Source organism: Panicum virgatum, chromosome 9N, assembly GCF_016808335.1.
Source record: "Panicum virgatum strain AP13 chromosome 9N, P.virgatum_v5, whole genome shotgun sequence".
In the NCBI taxonomy this organism is placed as follows: Eukaryota; Viridiplantae; Streptophyta; class Magnoliopsida; order Poales; family Poaceae; genus Panicum; species Panicum virgatum.
The window spans coordinates 9696097-9708536 of record NC_053153.1 but is presented as its reverse complement, the minus strand read 5'-3'; positions in this window follow the sequence as shown (position 1 = coordinate 9708536).

Genomic DNA, 12440 nt, shown 5'->3' with positions numbered 1-12440 from the left:
CCTTTGAAATTGGTCCCGTTGTCAATGATGATGGAATTGGGCACGCTGAATCTGTAGACGATGTCCAGGAAGAACTTGACGGCCTCCTTGGTGTCGATCATGGTTATTGGTTTTGCCTCTATCCATTTTGTGAACTTGTCGATTGCGACAAGCAAGTGGGTGAACCCTCCTGGTGCCTTCTTGAGTGGCTCGACCATGTCTAGACCCCACACGGCGAATGGCCATGTTATGGGAATTGTCTGAAGGGCTTGGGCTGGCAGGTGGGTTTGTTTGGCGTAAAACTGGCAGCCTTTGCATGCACGGACGATTTCTTCCGCGTTGCGCAGTGCTGTTGGCCAGTAGAATCCTTATCGGAAAGCTTTGCCGACCAAGGAGCGTGGTGCAGCGTGGTGTCCGCAAATCCCGGTGTGTATCTCAAAAAGAAGCTCCTTGCCCTGGGCAATGGGATGCACTTCATGAGAATGCCAGTTTCTGAGGGGCTGCGTTTGTAGAGCTCGCTGTCGATTACAGCAAAGGTTTTTGCTCGTCGGGCTATCCGGCGGGCTGCATTGCGATCCTCGGGAAGGACTTCAAGGAGGTAAGCCAGTAGATCGGCTCTCCAATCTGCATTGTCTGTCTGGCTTGGGTCGGATTGTCCCGTACCGAGACAGGTTGGGCCCCCCGGGCACCTGGTTGGGGGCTGGGTCAGAGGGAGCGTGCTCTGTTTTTTGTGCATACGTCGGCTTCCTCTGCTTTTGTTCTGTCTGCGGCCGGCTGCTTCTCTCGCGCCGACGGCGCGTTCAGGTCGTTGACGAAGACGCCGCTGGGCGCCGGCTTGCGCTCGGCAGCCATTTTTGTGAGAGCGTCCGCATTGGGGTTTTGTTTCCGTGGGATGTGGTGCAGTTCCAGACCCCAGAATCTCCCTTTTAGCTTACGGACTTCCTGGAAGTATGCGTCCATGAGAGGGCTCTCGCAGTTAGAGTTCTTCATGACCTGGTCAACTACGAGCTTGGAGTCGCCGTAGACGTACAAGCGGGTTGCCCTAATGTCAAGGGCTATGCGGAGGTCGTTGATGAGTGTCTCATACTCTGCAATGTTGTTGGATGCAGGGAAGTGGAGGCAGTCTGCGTACTGGAGCTTGCCTCCTTCTGGGGAGACCAGGACGACCCCGGCCCCCGCGCCGGGTCCCTTGACCGACCCGTCGAAGTAGAGGGTCCAATACTCGTGAGAGATTTCTGGGGTCGGAGCTTGGACTTCCGTCCACTTGGCGATGAAATTGGCCAGGGCCTGGGACTTAATTGCCGTGCGTGGCACAAACTTGACATCATAGCCCATCAGCTCGACTGCCCATTTGGAAATTCGTCCCACAGCGTCGCGGTTGCGAACAACTTCTCCGAGTGGGAACGAGGTGACGACCGACACCTCGTGCTCGGTGAAGTAGTGTTGTAACTTCTGGGCGATCATGACGACGGTGTATAGGAGCTTTTGTGTCTGCGGGTACCGCGACTTGGTGTCAGTAAGTACCTCGCTGACATAATACACGAGACGTTGGATCTTAAGGGCGTGTCCCTGTTCTTCCCTTTCGACCACCAGAGCGGCGCAAACCACATGGTTAGTGGCTGCCAAGTAAAGCAAAAGGGGTTTGCAGGGATCCGGTGCAACGAGCATCGGCGGAGAAGATAAGAGAGCCTTTAGGCGGTCGAGGGCCGTCTGTGCCTCCTCCGTCCAGACAAAGGTGTCGGATTTCTTGAGGAGTTTGTATAGCGGCAAGCCTCACTCTCCCAGTCGGGCGATAAACCGGCTGAGCGCTGCCAGGCACCCGGTTAGCCTCTGGACGCCCTTAACGCCGCGGATGGGTCCCATGTTGGTGATGGCCGCGATTTTGTTGCGGTTGGCTTCGATGCCACGCTCGGACACCATGTATCCGAGTAGTTTGCCCTTAGGCACACCGAACGTGCATTTCACGGGGTTCAGTTTGATGTTGAACCTCTTGAGATTTGCGAACGTGGTGCTCAGGGTGGCGACCAGGTCATCCGCACGTGGCGTCTTGACGATGATGTCGTCAACGTAGACCGCGACCGTCGCCCGAGGCGGTCCTGGCCGGTCGGGGTCGATAGGCAGGTTGATCTGGTCAGAAAAACAGGTTTGCATGCATCGCTGGTATGTTGCCCCTGCATTCTTGAGATCGAACGGCATTGACACATAACAGTACGAGCCGAACAGCGTGATGAAGGATGTCCCGAGCTGGTCGGATTCCTTCATCGCTATCTGGTGGTAGCCCGAGTAAGCATCCAGAAAGGACAAGATTTCGCATCCAGAGGTGGATTCGATTATCTGATCTATTCTAGGCAAGGAAAAAGGGTCTTTGGGGCAAGCCTTGTTCAGGCTGGTGTAATCAACACACATCCTCCATTGACCAGTTTTCTTTTTTACAAGGACTGGGTTAGAGAGCCAGTCAGAGTGGTAGACTTCCTTTATGAAGCCAGCAATTAATATCTTAGCTACCTCCTCTCCTATGGCCCTGCGCCTTTCGTCATCGAAGTGGCACAGTCGTTGCTGGACGGGTTTGGATCCTGGCAAAATGCGAAGCTCGTGCTCGGTGACCTCCCTTGGGATGCCCGGCATATCGGACGGCTTCTAGGCAAAAGTGTCCTTGTTGGCGCGGAGGAAGTCGACGAGCGCGTGTTCCTATTTGGCCGACAGCTGGGAGCCGACCCGCACCGTCTTGGTTGGACTGGCGTCGTCGACCGAGACCGACCTGGTCTCATCGGTTGAGACGAAGGCCGGTGCCTGGCTAGGCTTGCCAGGGTCAGGACGGCACTCGGGAGTGGTGGCGCGAAGTGGGCCGAACTTGGCCGAGTTCGCCGCAGTGGTGGCGAGGTCATAGTACTCGCGGCTGCTGACGTAGGCCTGCTCGAAGGAGCCGCTCACGGTGATGACCCCGTTTGGGCCCGGCAGCTTGAGCTTGAGGTAGGTGTAGTTGGGCACCGCCATGAACTTGGCGTAGGCGGGGCGCCCGAGAATGGCGTGGTATGCCCGTTTCCAGTCCACCACCTCAAACGTGAGGGTTTCGGTGTGGAAGTTGGCTTTGCTGCCAAACGTGACCGGCAAGTCGATGTTGCCGATCGGGTATGTCTTCATGCCCGGCAGGATGCCGTAGAAGGGGAAGAGGGATTCCCGCAAGCTTGCGGGATTCCCATGGCTTCCAGGGTGTCCATGTAGAGGATGTTGAGGATGCTGCCACAGTCCATCAACACCTTGGACAGGCGCATATTGCTGATGATGGGGTCGACGATGAGAGGATAGCTTCCAGGTCGAGGGATGCTGACCGGATGGTCGTCCTGATCGAAAATGATGGGCGTGAACGCCCACTTCAACTTTCTAGGAATGGAACTTGCGGCAGCACATACCTCGCGGAGCCGAACCTTCTGCAGTCGCCTAGAGCACTCGTCCTATAGGCCGCCGATGATTACCAAGCACCGATCCACGTCCGGGAACTCTCCTTGCACTGGCTTCCCTTTGTCCTGGTCGGCATCGGCCCGCTTGTCGCGGCCATCGCCGTCGGTCTTGGCTGTCCTGCGGAGGAGGTGCTTCATCATATCACAATATTTGAATTTGTGGTTCACCAGACAGCCATGGTTGGTGCATGGCTTCTCCAGGAGCTGGTTGAAGTGGTTGTTTCTTGGCGGGTGCTTATCCTGGCGCTCGGCCGCCGCGACCTCGCCTATGGCGGGAGGTCGGCAATTCTTCTTGTTCTTCCTGTCGTCGCGGTCATGTCGCTTTGCCTTTGCCGCGTGCTGGTCGCGCTCGAAGACGGCCCCGACCGCCTCCTCGCCGGAGGTGTGGTTGGTGGCGATCTCTAGGAGATCGTGAGTGGTGCGCGGCTTCTGGCACCCTAGTTTGTGAACAAGGATCTTGCAGTGCATCCTGCTGAGGAATGCACCGATGATGTCGGCGTCGACGACGCCTCGCAGTGAGTTGCACTGCTTGGAGAAGCGCCGGATGTAGTCGCGCAGTGACTCGCCGGGCTCCTGCTTGCAGTTCTTGGGGTCCCAAGAGTTGCCAGGACGTACGTACGTTCCTTGAAAGTTGTCGATGAACACTTTTCGAAGGTCTGCCTAACTGCCAATGGAGTCAGCGGGCAAGAAATCCAACCAAGCACGGACGTTCTCTCCCAAGCATATAGGGAGGTACTGGATGATGAAGCGGTCGTCGCTTTCTCCTCCGGCCCGCCATGCAAGCCGATAGTCCTCCAGCCATATGCCGGGATTCGTATCCCCGGTATACTTCACGACGTTCACCGGCGGTCAGAAGCGTTGGGGGAAAGGGGCCCCCCGGATCGCTCTGGAGAAGGCGTTTGGTCCGGTGGGGTCCGTGTAACAGCCCAAGGGAACAGTGGTGGGCCGGCACTGTAGCAGACGGGGGGGGGGGTACTGTAGTTCGGGTACTGTAGCCGAATTGGGCCGGGCCTGATGTCGGTTACTGTAGCTCGAGTACTGTAGCACGTCGGGTACTGTAGCATCGCACCACTGTTCACCCGCGGGAATCGTCCCATACTGAAAACCGATTGAGAGCCAGACCAATTTAAATACCGAGTCACGGGAAGCTAATTAATTCCGGATCGATTTTTTTTGCGCGAAGCGAGGACGAAAGCGCAAGAGGATTAATTAGTAGGTGTGGTTTACTCAACTTGAAGAGTAGATCTTAGCCGTTATCCCGGGCCGGGTCGTTACAGTGGTATCAGAGCTGACTCTCGCGGTTTCACGCCACATACGGGCAGAAGTGCGCGGGCATGAGCACGGGCGCGTGGGGGCGCAGATGCCAAGGCATGTGGACGGGCGCGTGCGAGGCACGGACGTCGCACAGGGACCGTTGGCACTGGACGCACGGACGTGGCACATGGGACCGTTAGCACTAGACGTATGAGACGTGGCCAAGAGAGGAGATCCTGGTATTTAGATTGGTCTGGTACTCGACGGGGACGTCGAGTCCTAAGGGGGGATGATTGTAACAGCCCAAGGGAACAGTGGTGGGCCGGCACTGTAGCAGACGGGGGTACTGTAGCTCGGGTACTGTAGCCGAATTGGGCCGGGCCTGGTGCCAGTTACTGTAGCTCGAGTACTGTAGCACGTCGGGTACTGTAGCGTCGCACCACTGTTCACCCGCGGAATCGTCCCATACTGAAAACCGATTGAGAGCCAGACCAATTTAAATACCGAGTCACGGGAAGCTAATTAATTCCGGATCGATTCTTTTTGCGCGAAGCGAGGACGAAAGCGCAAGAGGATTAATTAGTAGGTGTGGTTTACTCAACTTGAAGAGTAGATCTTAGCCGTTATCCCGGGCCGGGTCGTTACAGTCCGGGCTCGGACTCCGGTCGCGATCCATGTCAGGGTCGCAGGGGCGTCCCCCACGCCGGAGCGGTGAGCGCTCCGGGTTGGGCGCGTATGCCCGCGCATCTTCAGCTCGCGCGGCCGCGCGGTCGACGTCAGCGTGGTGCCTTGCCTGCTGCCGACCTTGGATCACGCTGCACACGTCGTAGTTGGGGCCGACACGGTCGTGAATCGGTGGCCTCGGCGGGAGAGGAGCGGATGCTGCGCTGGGGCTGGCGCGCCACCCGCGTTGGCCTGCCGCGCAGGTGGGGTGCGCTGCATTTCAGATGGCTCCCGCCCACCGTGGCTCGCGCCTCTAGCGGGACACGAGATAGCGGCCTACTGGCGGTGTAGCGAGGAGCTCTTCGCCTGTTGGACGGCGGCGAGTTCCACCAAGTTTCTCACCTGGCGGTGAAGATCCCTTTGGGCCGGATCCCCCGGCTCTGGTAGCATATGCAGGAGGATTGCGGCTGCTGCAATGTTCTAGCCTGCACGGAACTCTTGCGGGAGTTGCATACGGGCGTCGTTGATGATGTTGCGGTTGACTCCGCGTGTGCGCTGACGCGCGAAACCCGCGGGTTTTTATCCCTTTTGACCCAGAGGGGACCCGCGGGGGCTGTTCCACGGGCGGAGGCGTCTGTTGGCGATGGCGGAGATCTTCGCCGTCGGTTTGCGCATTGGCGAGTGCATGCTCGCGGTGAGGGTTGCCGTCGGCCATGGCGCACATGTAGTAATATGGGGTAGCAAAAACAAAAATTTTCTACCACATAAACCAGGATTACTGCAGTTATAGATCACGGAATTACCACTAGACGCGCGGTTACGGAACTTCTGTAGCGCGTCGGTGTAGTGTAGATGGAAGCCGGCAGTGCAGTTGCGTGAACAACCTCATGAACGGCTCGTTCTTGTGCAGCAAACGCAGCACCTCCATGAAGTCCACACGTACGGGAAGAAGCTTCGCACTCCGGATTGCTAGATCTGTGAGAACGAACTAGGGCTAGATGCACGAGGAAGAGGAACAGGAAGGGGGGCTACTGTTCATGGTGCTGTTCATCCGCGTGAATAGTAGCCAGGGTTAGGGTTTTTAGGCGCCCCCTCCTCTGTTTTATATAGCCCCTTAGGTGGGCTGCCTTGGGCCCCACCTTGGGTGCCCCCTTTTGGGCCTAAATGACCCATTAGTGCACCTAAGCCCAGTCTAATTCGGATCTCATCCTTATCAGGCTTCTTTCCCTTAAGTATGTGATTCTATGGGCTCACATGCGAATAGATATGGCCCGAATACTCTTACTCGGCCCAATAGTAGACAGTGGCCTCTAGCAAGACATGTCAACTCCTATACGCACACTAAGATCATATCAGACGAGCCGCCACAATATCATATACATGTTGTTCCCTTTGCCTCACGGTATTTGTTCTAGCTTAAAGCCGATCACTCTTTCTCGATACTGTGATTCGGAATCCTTGGTTAACTCTTAACCCCAGCATGGCCATGTATTTTCTGATCCGAATCACTCGAGGGGCCTAGAGATATCTCTCTTTTGTAGAGAGGGGCAAATCCCATCTTGACCGACTATGTCTCACAGCATGCTTCTTGGCAGACCCGAAAGCCACCTTTATGACTACCCTGTTACGGTGCAGCGTTTGATGGCTCCTAAGTAAGTCGGTTCACATCTTGAGTACATACAATGATCTCATGTCTTAGGACACAGCGTACATATTGTGTAATGAGAAGTCATCATCTCGTGTTGGGTCAGTTCAGTCTCATGTCTCACATGAGCCCATATTATTAGTTTGACATCCCCATGTCCATGACTTGTGAAACGTAGTCAATCCACTAATACATGTGCTAGTCTAATATTCATGTGTGTCCTCACACGAACTCCGACTAGAAATATTTTAGAATATTCATACAAGTATAGAGTTTCACAAATACTTCACATAAGCATTAATCAATACAAGTTGTCATCCATGAATATTCAAGGTACACTTTATTAACCATGAATACAAGAAAATATGATTGCCTCTAGGGCATATTTCCAACAGGACATGCACGGCGGCGCGGATGTTCCTTCCAGGCGGTTGTCCCCCGTGCTGGAGGAATCACTCAGGGGATCCTCGAAGCACAGGAGGTCGTGAACAGAGTCGGGGTAGCTCTCCGTCATGCCCACAAACTGTGGCGTGGGCCGGGACCCCTATGTGGCCTTGCGCACCTCCCGAGCGTAGACGCTCGCGGCGTTGCGTAGGCCAAACGGGAGTCGCTCTGAGAACGAGCGGGGAGTCGGGAGCGGAGGTCCGCCCGTGTGCTGTCGAGAGACGTTAGCCAAAGAGAAGAGGACTAGGTTGACGTCCTCGACGGCGGGGTTGGAGGCCATCATGAGCGCGATGCGGCGGAGCACCGCACGGGTTGACTGTGATGACCTGCGCTTCTTGATGCGCCAGCGAATTGATCGCCGACGCCTCAGATTGTGAGGCTTGGGAGGAGGAGCGGGCTCCTCTGCGGCCGCCAGGGCGGCTTCTTCCTCGTGGAGGCGCAGTGCACCGAGCTGGTCGGTGACGAACTCCAGGCTTCTGAACTGGAAGGTCTGGGAAGAAGGGAACGGTGGAGGCGCCCACAATCCGTTGCGGGGGATCGTGGGAAACTCCAGGGAGCCAAAACGGATCGTCTCGTCGCGGCTCGCTGCCGGAGCGATGAGTGGGGTGATCGAAACCATCCGATCGCCGAAGCAGTGAACGCACAAAGCGCTCCCCCACAGACGGCACCAAAACTATCGCTGCGGGAAATAGGCGACTACAAAACTACTCGACTGCTCGTATGTTGTGCGCTTGATCGGATATGGTCTAGCACGCAAAGACTCGAGGATTTAGACTGGTTCGGGCCTGAAATGCCCTACGTCCAGTATGAGGGGTGTTGTTCTTGCTCTATTGCTCTCGAGCCCGGGTGCTCAAAGTTTAGAGTGGAGCTTACAAGCTGGTCAAGCAGTGCTGGATCTGTGGGAGTCCAACCCTTTCCTACGTGGGGGGCTTTCCCTTTTATAGTTCAAGGTGGGGCCCCCATTACAGATATCTAGCGCTATGTCTTGGCACCGTCAGGGTGCGATTCGTCCTTGTCAGTTGTCGGGGGCCACTCGATCGGTCGGGAGTGGGCATGCTTGATCCTGGCGATCTTTTGGGCAAGGGATGATCCTGGCGATCTCCTCGGGCAACGCATTCCCCCGGTGTTGTCCCATCCTGGCTCAATCGGGACGGCGCATCCACTCGGATGATCGCTCGGGGGTCTCCTCCGGTCTTGTCCGTCGGTGCCTACGTCCCTTGTCCGCGGGGCTATCTCACGCCTCCCTTTCCTAGCTATTGTCAGCCGGACGGCGCACCCGGTGAGGAGTGTCTTACCGAAGTCTGGCCGGGGTTGTCCGGCCACACTCGCTGGCTTAATGAGGTGGTGCACAGAGGCAACCATCATTACAACGAGGGGAGGCAGCGTTTGTGGATGCTCCTCCCGTTGTGTCGCGGGGCCCGCGCGAGCGGCATTGTCCCCTTGTCTGGGAGTCCTGCTGGCTGAGTCCTTGCCGCAAGATAAGGAGGGCTGGCGTCTTGGGGCCTGCACGGAGCTTATCTTGGCCGGCACGCCTGTCAGGAGGCGCGGCGTTCTTGGAGCGCACGTTCCGAGTCATTGTCATGGCTCTGACCCAGGGCGCCAGGTCGGGGGGGCGCCACATGTCCCGGGAGGTCGGTCTCCTGGATTCGTTGGCTTAAGAGCGAAGGCAGCTTCCCATGTGGTTTGGTGGGTCGTTCCGTTCTTGGCCCAGCTAATCTACCGGGCTTTCCTTCGTACGGGTCGGATCCGTTATGGATCCCGGATTTACACCTCTGTCACTGGGTCTTGTGGATATACTTTCCACTCAGGATGCAAGCGGGGCGGGCTTTGCCGTGAACCCGCAGGACCAGCCCGCATCATGAATCCATTTAACCCGCGTCGCAAACCTGCGTAGCTAAAGCGGTCCTCGCGGATATGGCCGCGTTGCCCAGCGGCGCCCGCAAGCCTGCCGCCGCATATTTTTTGCGAGCACTCTGATCTGTCGGACTAATTGCTTCACTCGGTTTTAGCAAGCTGGCCCCCGGGTGCAAAACGCTAGGTAGTCGCCAGGAAATCGAGCTGCCTAAAACCAGCATGCCTTCACTTTCCCTCCAAATAGCAAGCGACCTTCAATTCCTTTGTCCTCCTGCTTGCTGCTTTATTTTATCGGTTGTTTCTTTGAGAGGCGAGGCGATCAGCATGAGTTCCCACGGATCCAATTGATCTGGATTCGTACGTCTAGGCTTGCCTTCCGATCCGGATGCGTCCGATGCATGAATTTGGATTTGGACACATCTATCTGAACTCGGAGCTTCTGTATTAACAGCAAACAGCACTCGGTGATAGCATATGGCCATGCGGGTTGCCGCAAAGCCCGCGGAAATTGGCGGACGCGTGAGGGCCGCTGCTTGAGCCTGCATATGCGATTGCGGCAGGTGCGGACACGCTGCGGACAGCCCGCAACCCGCCCCGCCTGCATCCAGACTTTCCACTGGTCCATAAAACACACAAGAAGAATGTTCAAAAAAAAACACACAAGAAGAAATCAAAAGTTAGGCTCAACGCTAAAGTGCTTTGAAGTTTAACACAACTTTTTTTTAGAGATGTTATCACACAATGGCCCAACAAGCAAATGCCCAGACCATTTGCAACACAGCCCAACAAGCAAGAGAGTCCAGAGGCTTTTTTATTTTTATATTTTTTAAAAACATTTTTTACAGAAATATATTTTCGGTTTCACATTTTACAGTTTTATACCCCTACCGCCCGGCAGGGGGCGGCAGAGACCTACATGTAAATAAATATAATTTTTTTTTGCGCGGAGGCCCCTGGTGGGAGCCTGCCGCCCCCCTGCGGGGCGGCAGGCACCTGCCGCCCGGTGGAGGGGCGGCAGGCAGCCCGCGCCGCCCGGTGGGGGGGGGGGGCGGCAGGCTCCCCCCAAATATAAAAGCTGACCCACTTCCCTCGCACTCTCATTTCCTGCCCACGAGATCAGAGAGGGGAGAGAGGAGGGGAGAGGGAGGTAATTCCACCGGCGAAGCCCGGCTGAATTTTGGATCCGAACCGCAGGTAACCAATACTTCTCAACTTCCTCATTGAAATTTTTTTGTATGTTTAATTCTATGATTAGTATTTTTTATTATTGCAAGCACTTAGAGTTCGGATTAGTGGTTATAATTGAAGCCATATCATGTTTCTAGATATTGGATTAATTAAAATAAAGTTTTTGGATGGCCAGATATGTCGAGCAAGGTGACATTTCAAGTTCATTACGGTGACTTCAATTTAATTGGCAGTGCGTATTTCTATAGAATTTGGTTGTAATGAATGAAACATTCAATGTAATATCTTATGTGGTATCTTGTTTAACGTTCAATTTAAATTTTGTTCATTGTATCAAATTGTTCAGCCCCAAATGCTTGGACATATGGTTTGTGGCCACCTTTAGCACAAGCTCCAATTAAACAAATCAAACAATTCTGAACGCCAGCTCTACTTGACCGAGTCATGGAGCCACACGAGGTTCAAGGTTCACAAAAAATATAATCATTGCACTCAAACATAGCAAACATATAAGTGTTGCAATTAAAGGTAGAGGAGGCCTGCCGCCCCGTCACAATTTACTTCACAATCTAGACCGATCAACACCATAACACCATATGATACACATCATGTCATTTCTTGGAGGCCATAGTTCGGGGGGGGGCATGAAGTCATCTAGGTCGTCATCTCAGTTAACAGAACTTGATGCTGAAGGTGGTGCAGTTTGACTTTTATATTTGGGGGGAGCCTGCCGCCCTTCTGCCGGGTAGGCGGGCTGTCTGCCGCCCGACAGGGGGGCGGCAGGCTCCCGCCAGGGGCCTCCGCGTAAAAAAAATTATATTTATTTACATATAGATCCTTGCCACCCCTGCCAGACGGTAGGGGTATAAAACTGTAAAATGTGAAACCGAAAATATATTTTTATAAAAAATATTTTTTAAAAATAAAAAAATAAAAAAGCGAGAGTCCACCAGATCCCTTTTTCGGCCTGTCAAACCGGCCGACATGCGGGCACATGAACACGCTCGCACGACAGGAGGGGAGGAGGCGACACCGCAGAAGATCTGCCCGAGCAACAGCCAGCGCAACGGCAGCATACTGCTCTCCCGCTCCCCCATTTCAAAATTCGAAAATATCATCGCCACAACCGACGAGCGAGGCGGCACCACCCACCCGTCCAAGGCCATATTTAGTTACCACACCATAAACCCTGTAAACACAAAAAAATCACACATCGAATATTTCGACACATACGTAGAGTATTAAATAAAGTCTATTTATAAAACTTTTTCATAGATGAGCTGTAAATCGCGAGACGAATCTAATGAGCCTACGTAATCCATATTTTGCAACAGTAGTGCTACAGTACCATCCGCTAATTATTGATTAATCATGAATTAATTATCATCATTAGATTCGTCTCGCGATTTACAACTCATCTGTGCAAAAAGTTTTGTAAATAGAATCTGTGCAAAAAATTTTATAAATAGACTTTATTTAATACTTCAAATTAGTAAAATTTCAACATAAAAAGTTTTTGGTTTCATCTAAACAGACCCCAAATCGGCCGCCGGCCCGCCGCGAGTCGCGTCCCACTTTTTTTTTCTTTTGAATCTGTCGCGTCCCACCACACTCACCTAGAAACAGACGCCGCGAGTGAGACGTCGCCTCCGATGCGGTTCACCGCCGCACCCGACGTGAGGTGAACGGGCCACCAACCGGGTTTTCCTAGAGCTACACAGCTTGGTCCCGTTTAGTTTCTAAGGGCGCGTTTAGTTGCAAAACCAAAAATTTTTGGTTGTCACATCATCCCTTTGACCAGATGTAGAGAGGATTTTTCGGACACTAATTAAAAAACTAATTTCAGAACTCACTTGGAAACCGCGAGACGAATTTTTTGAGGCCTTTGACCGCATCATTAGCACATGTTGGTTACTGTAGCACTTATGGCTAATCATACACTAATTAGGCTTAAA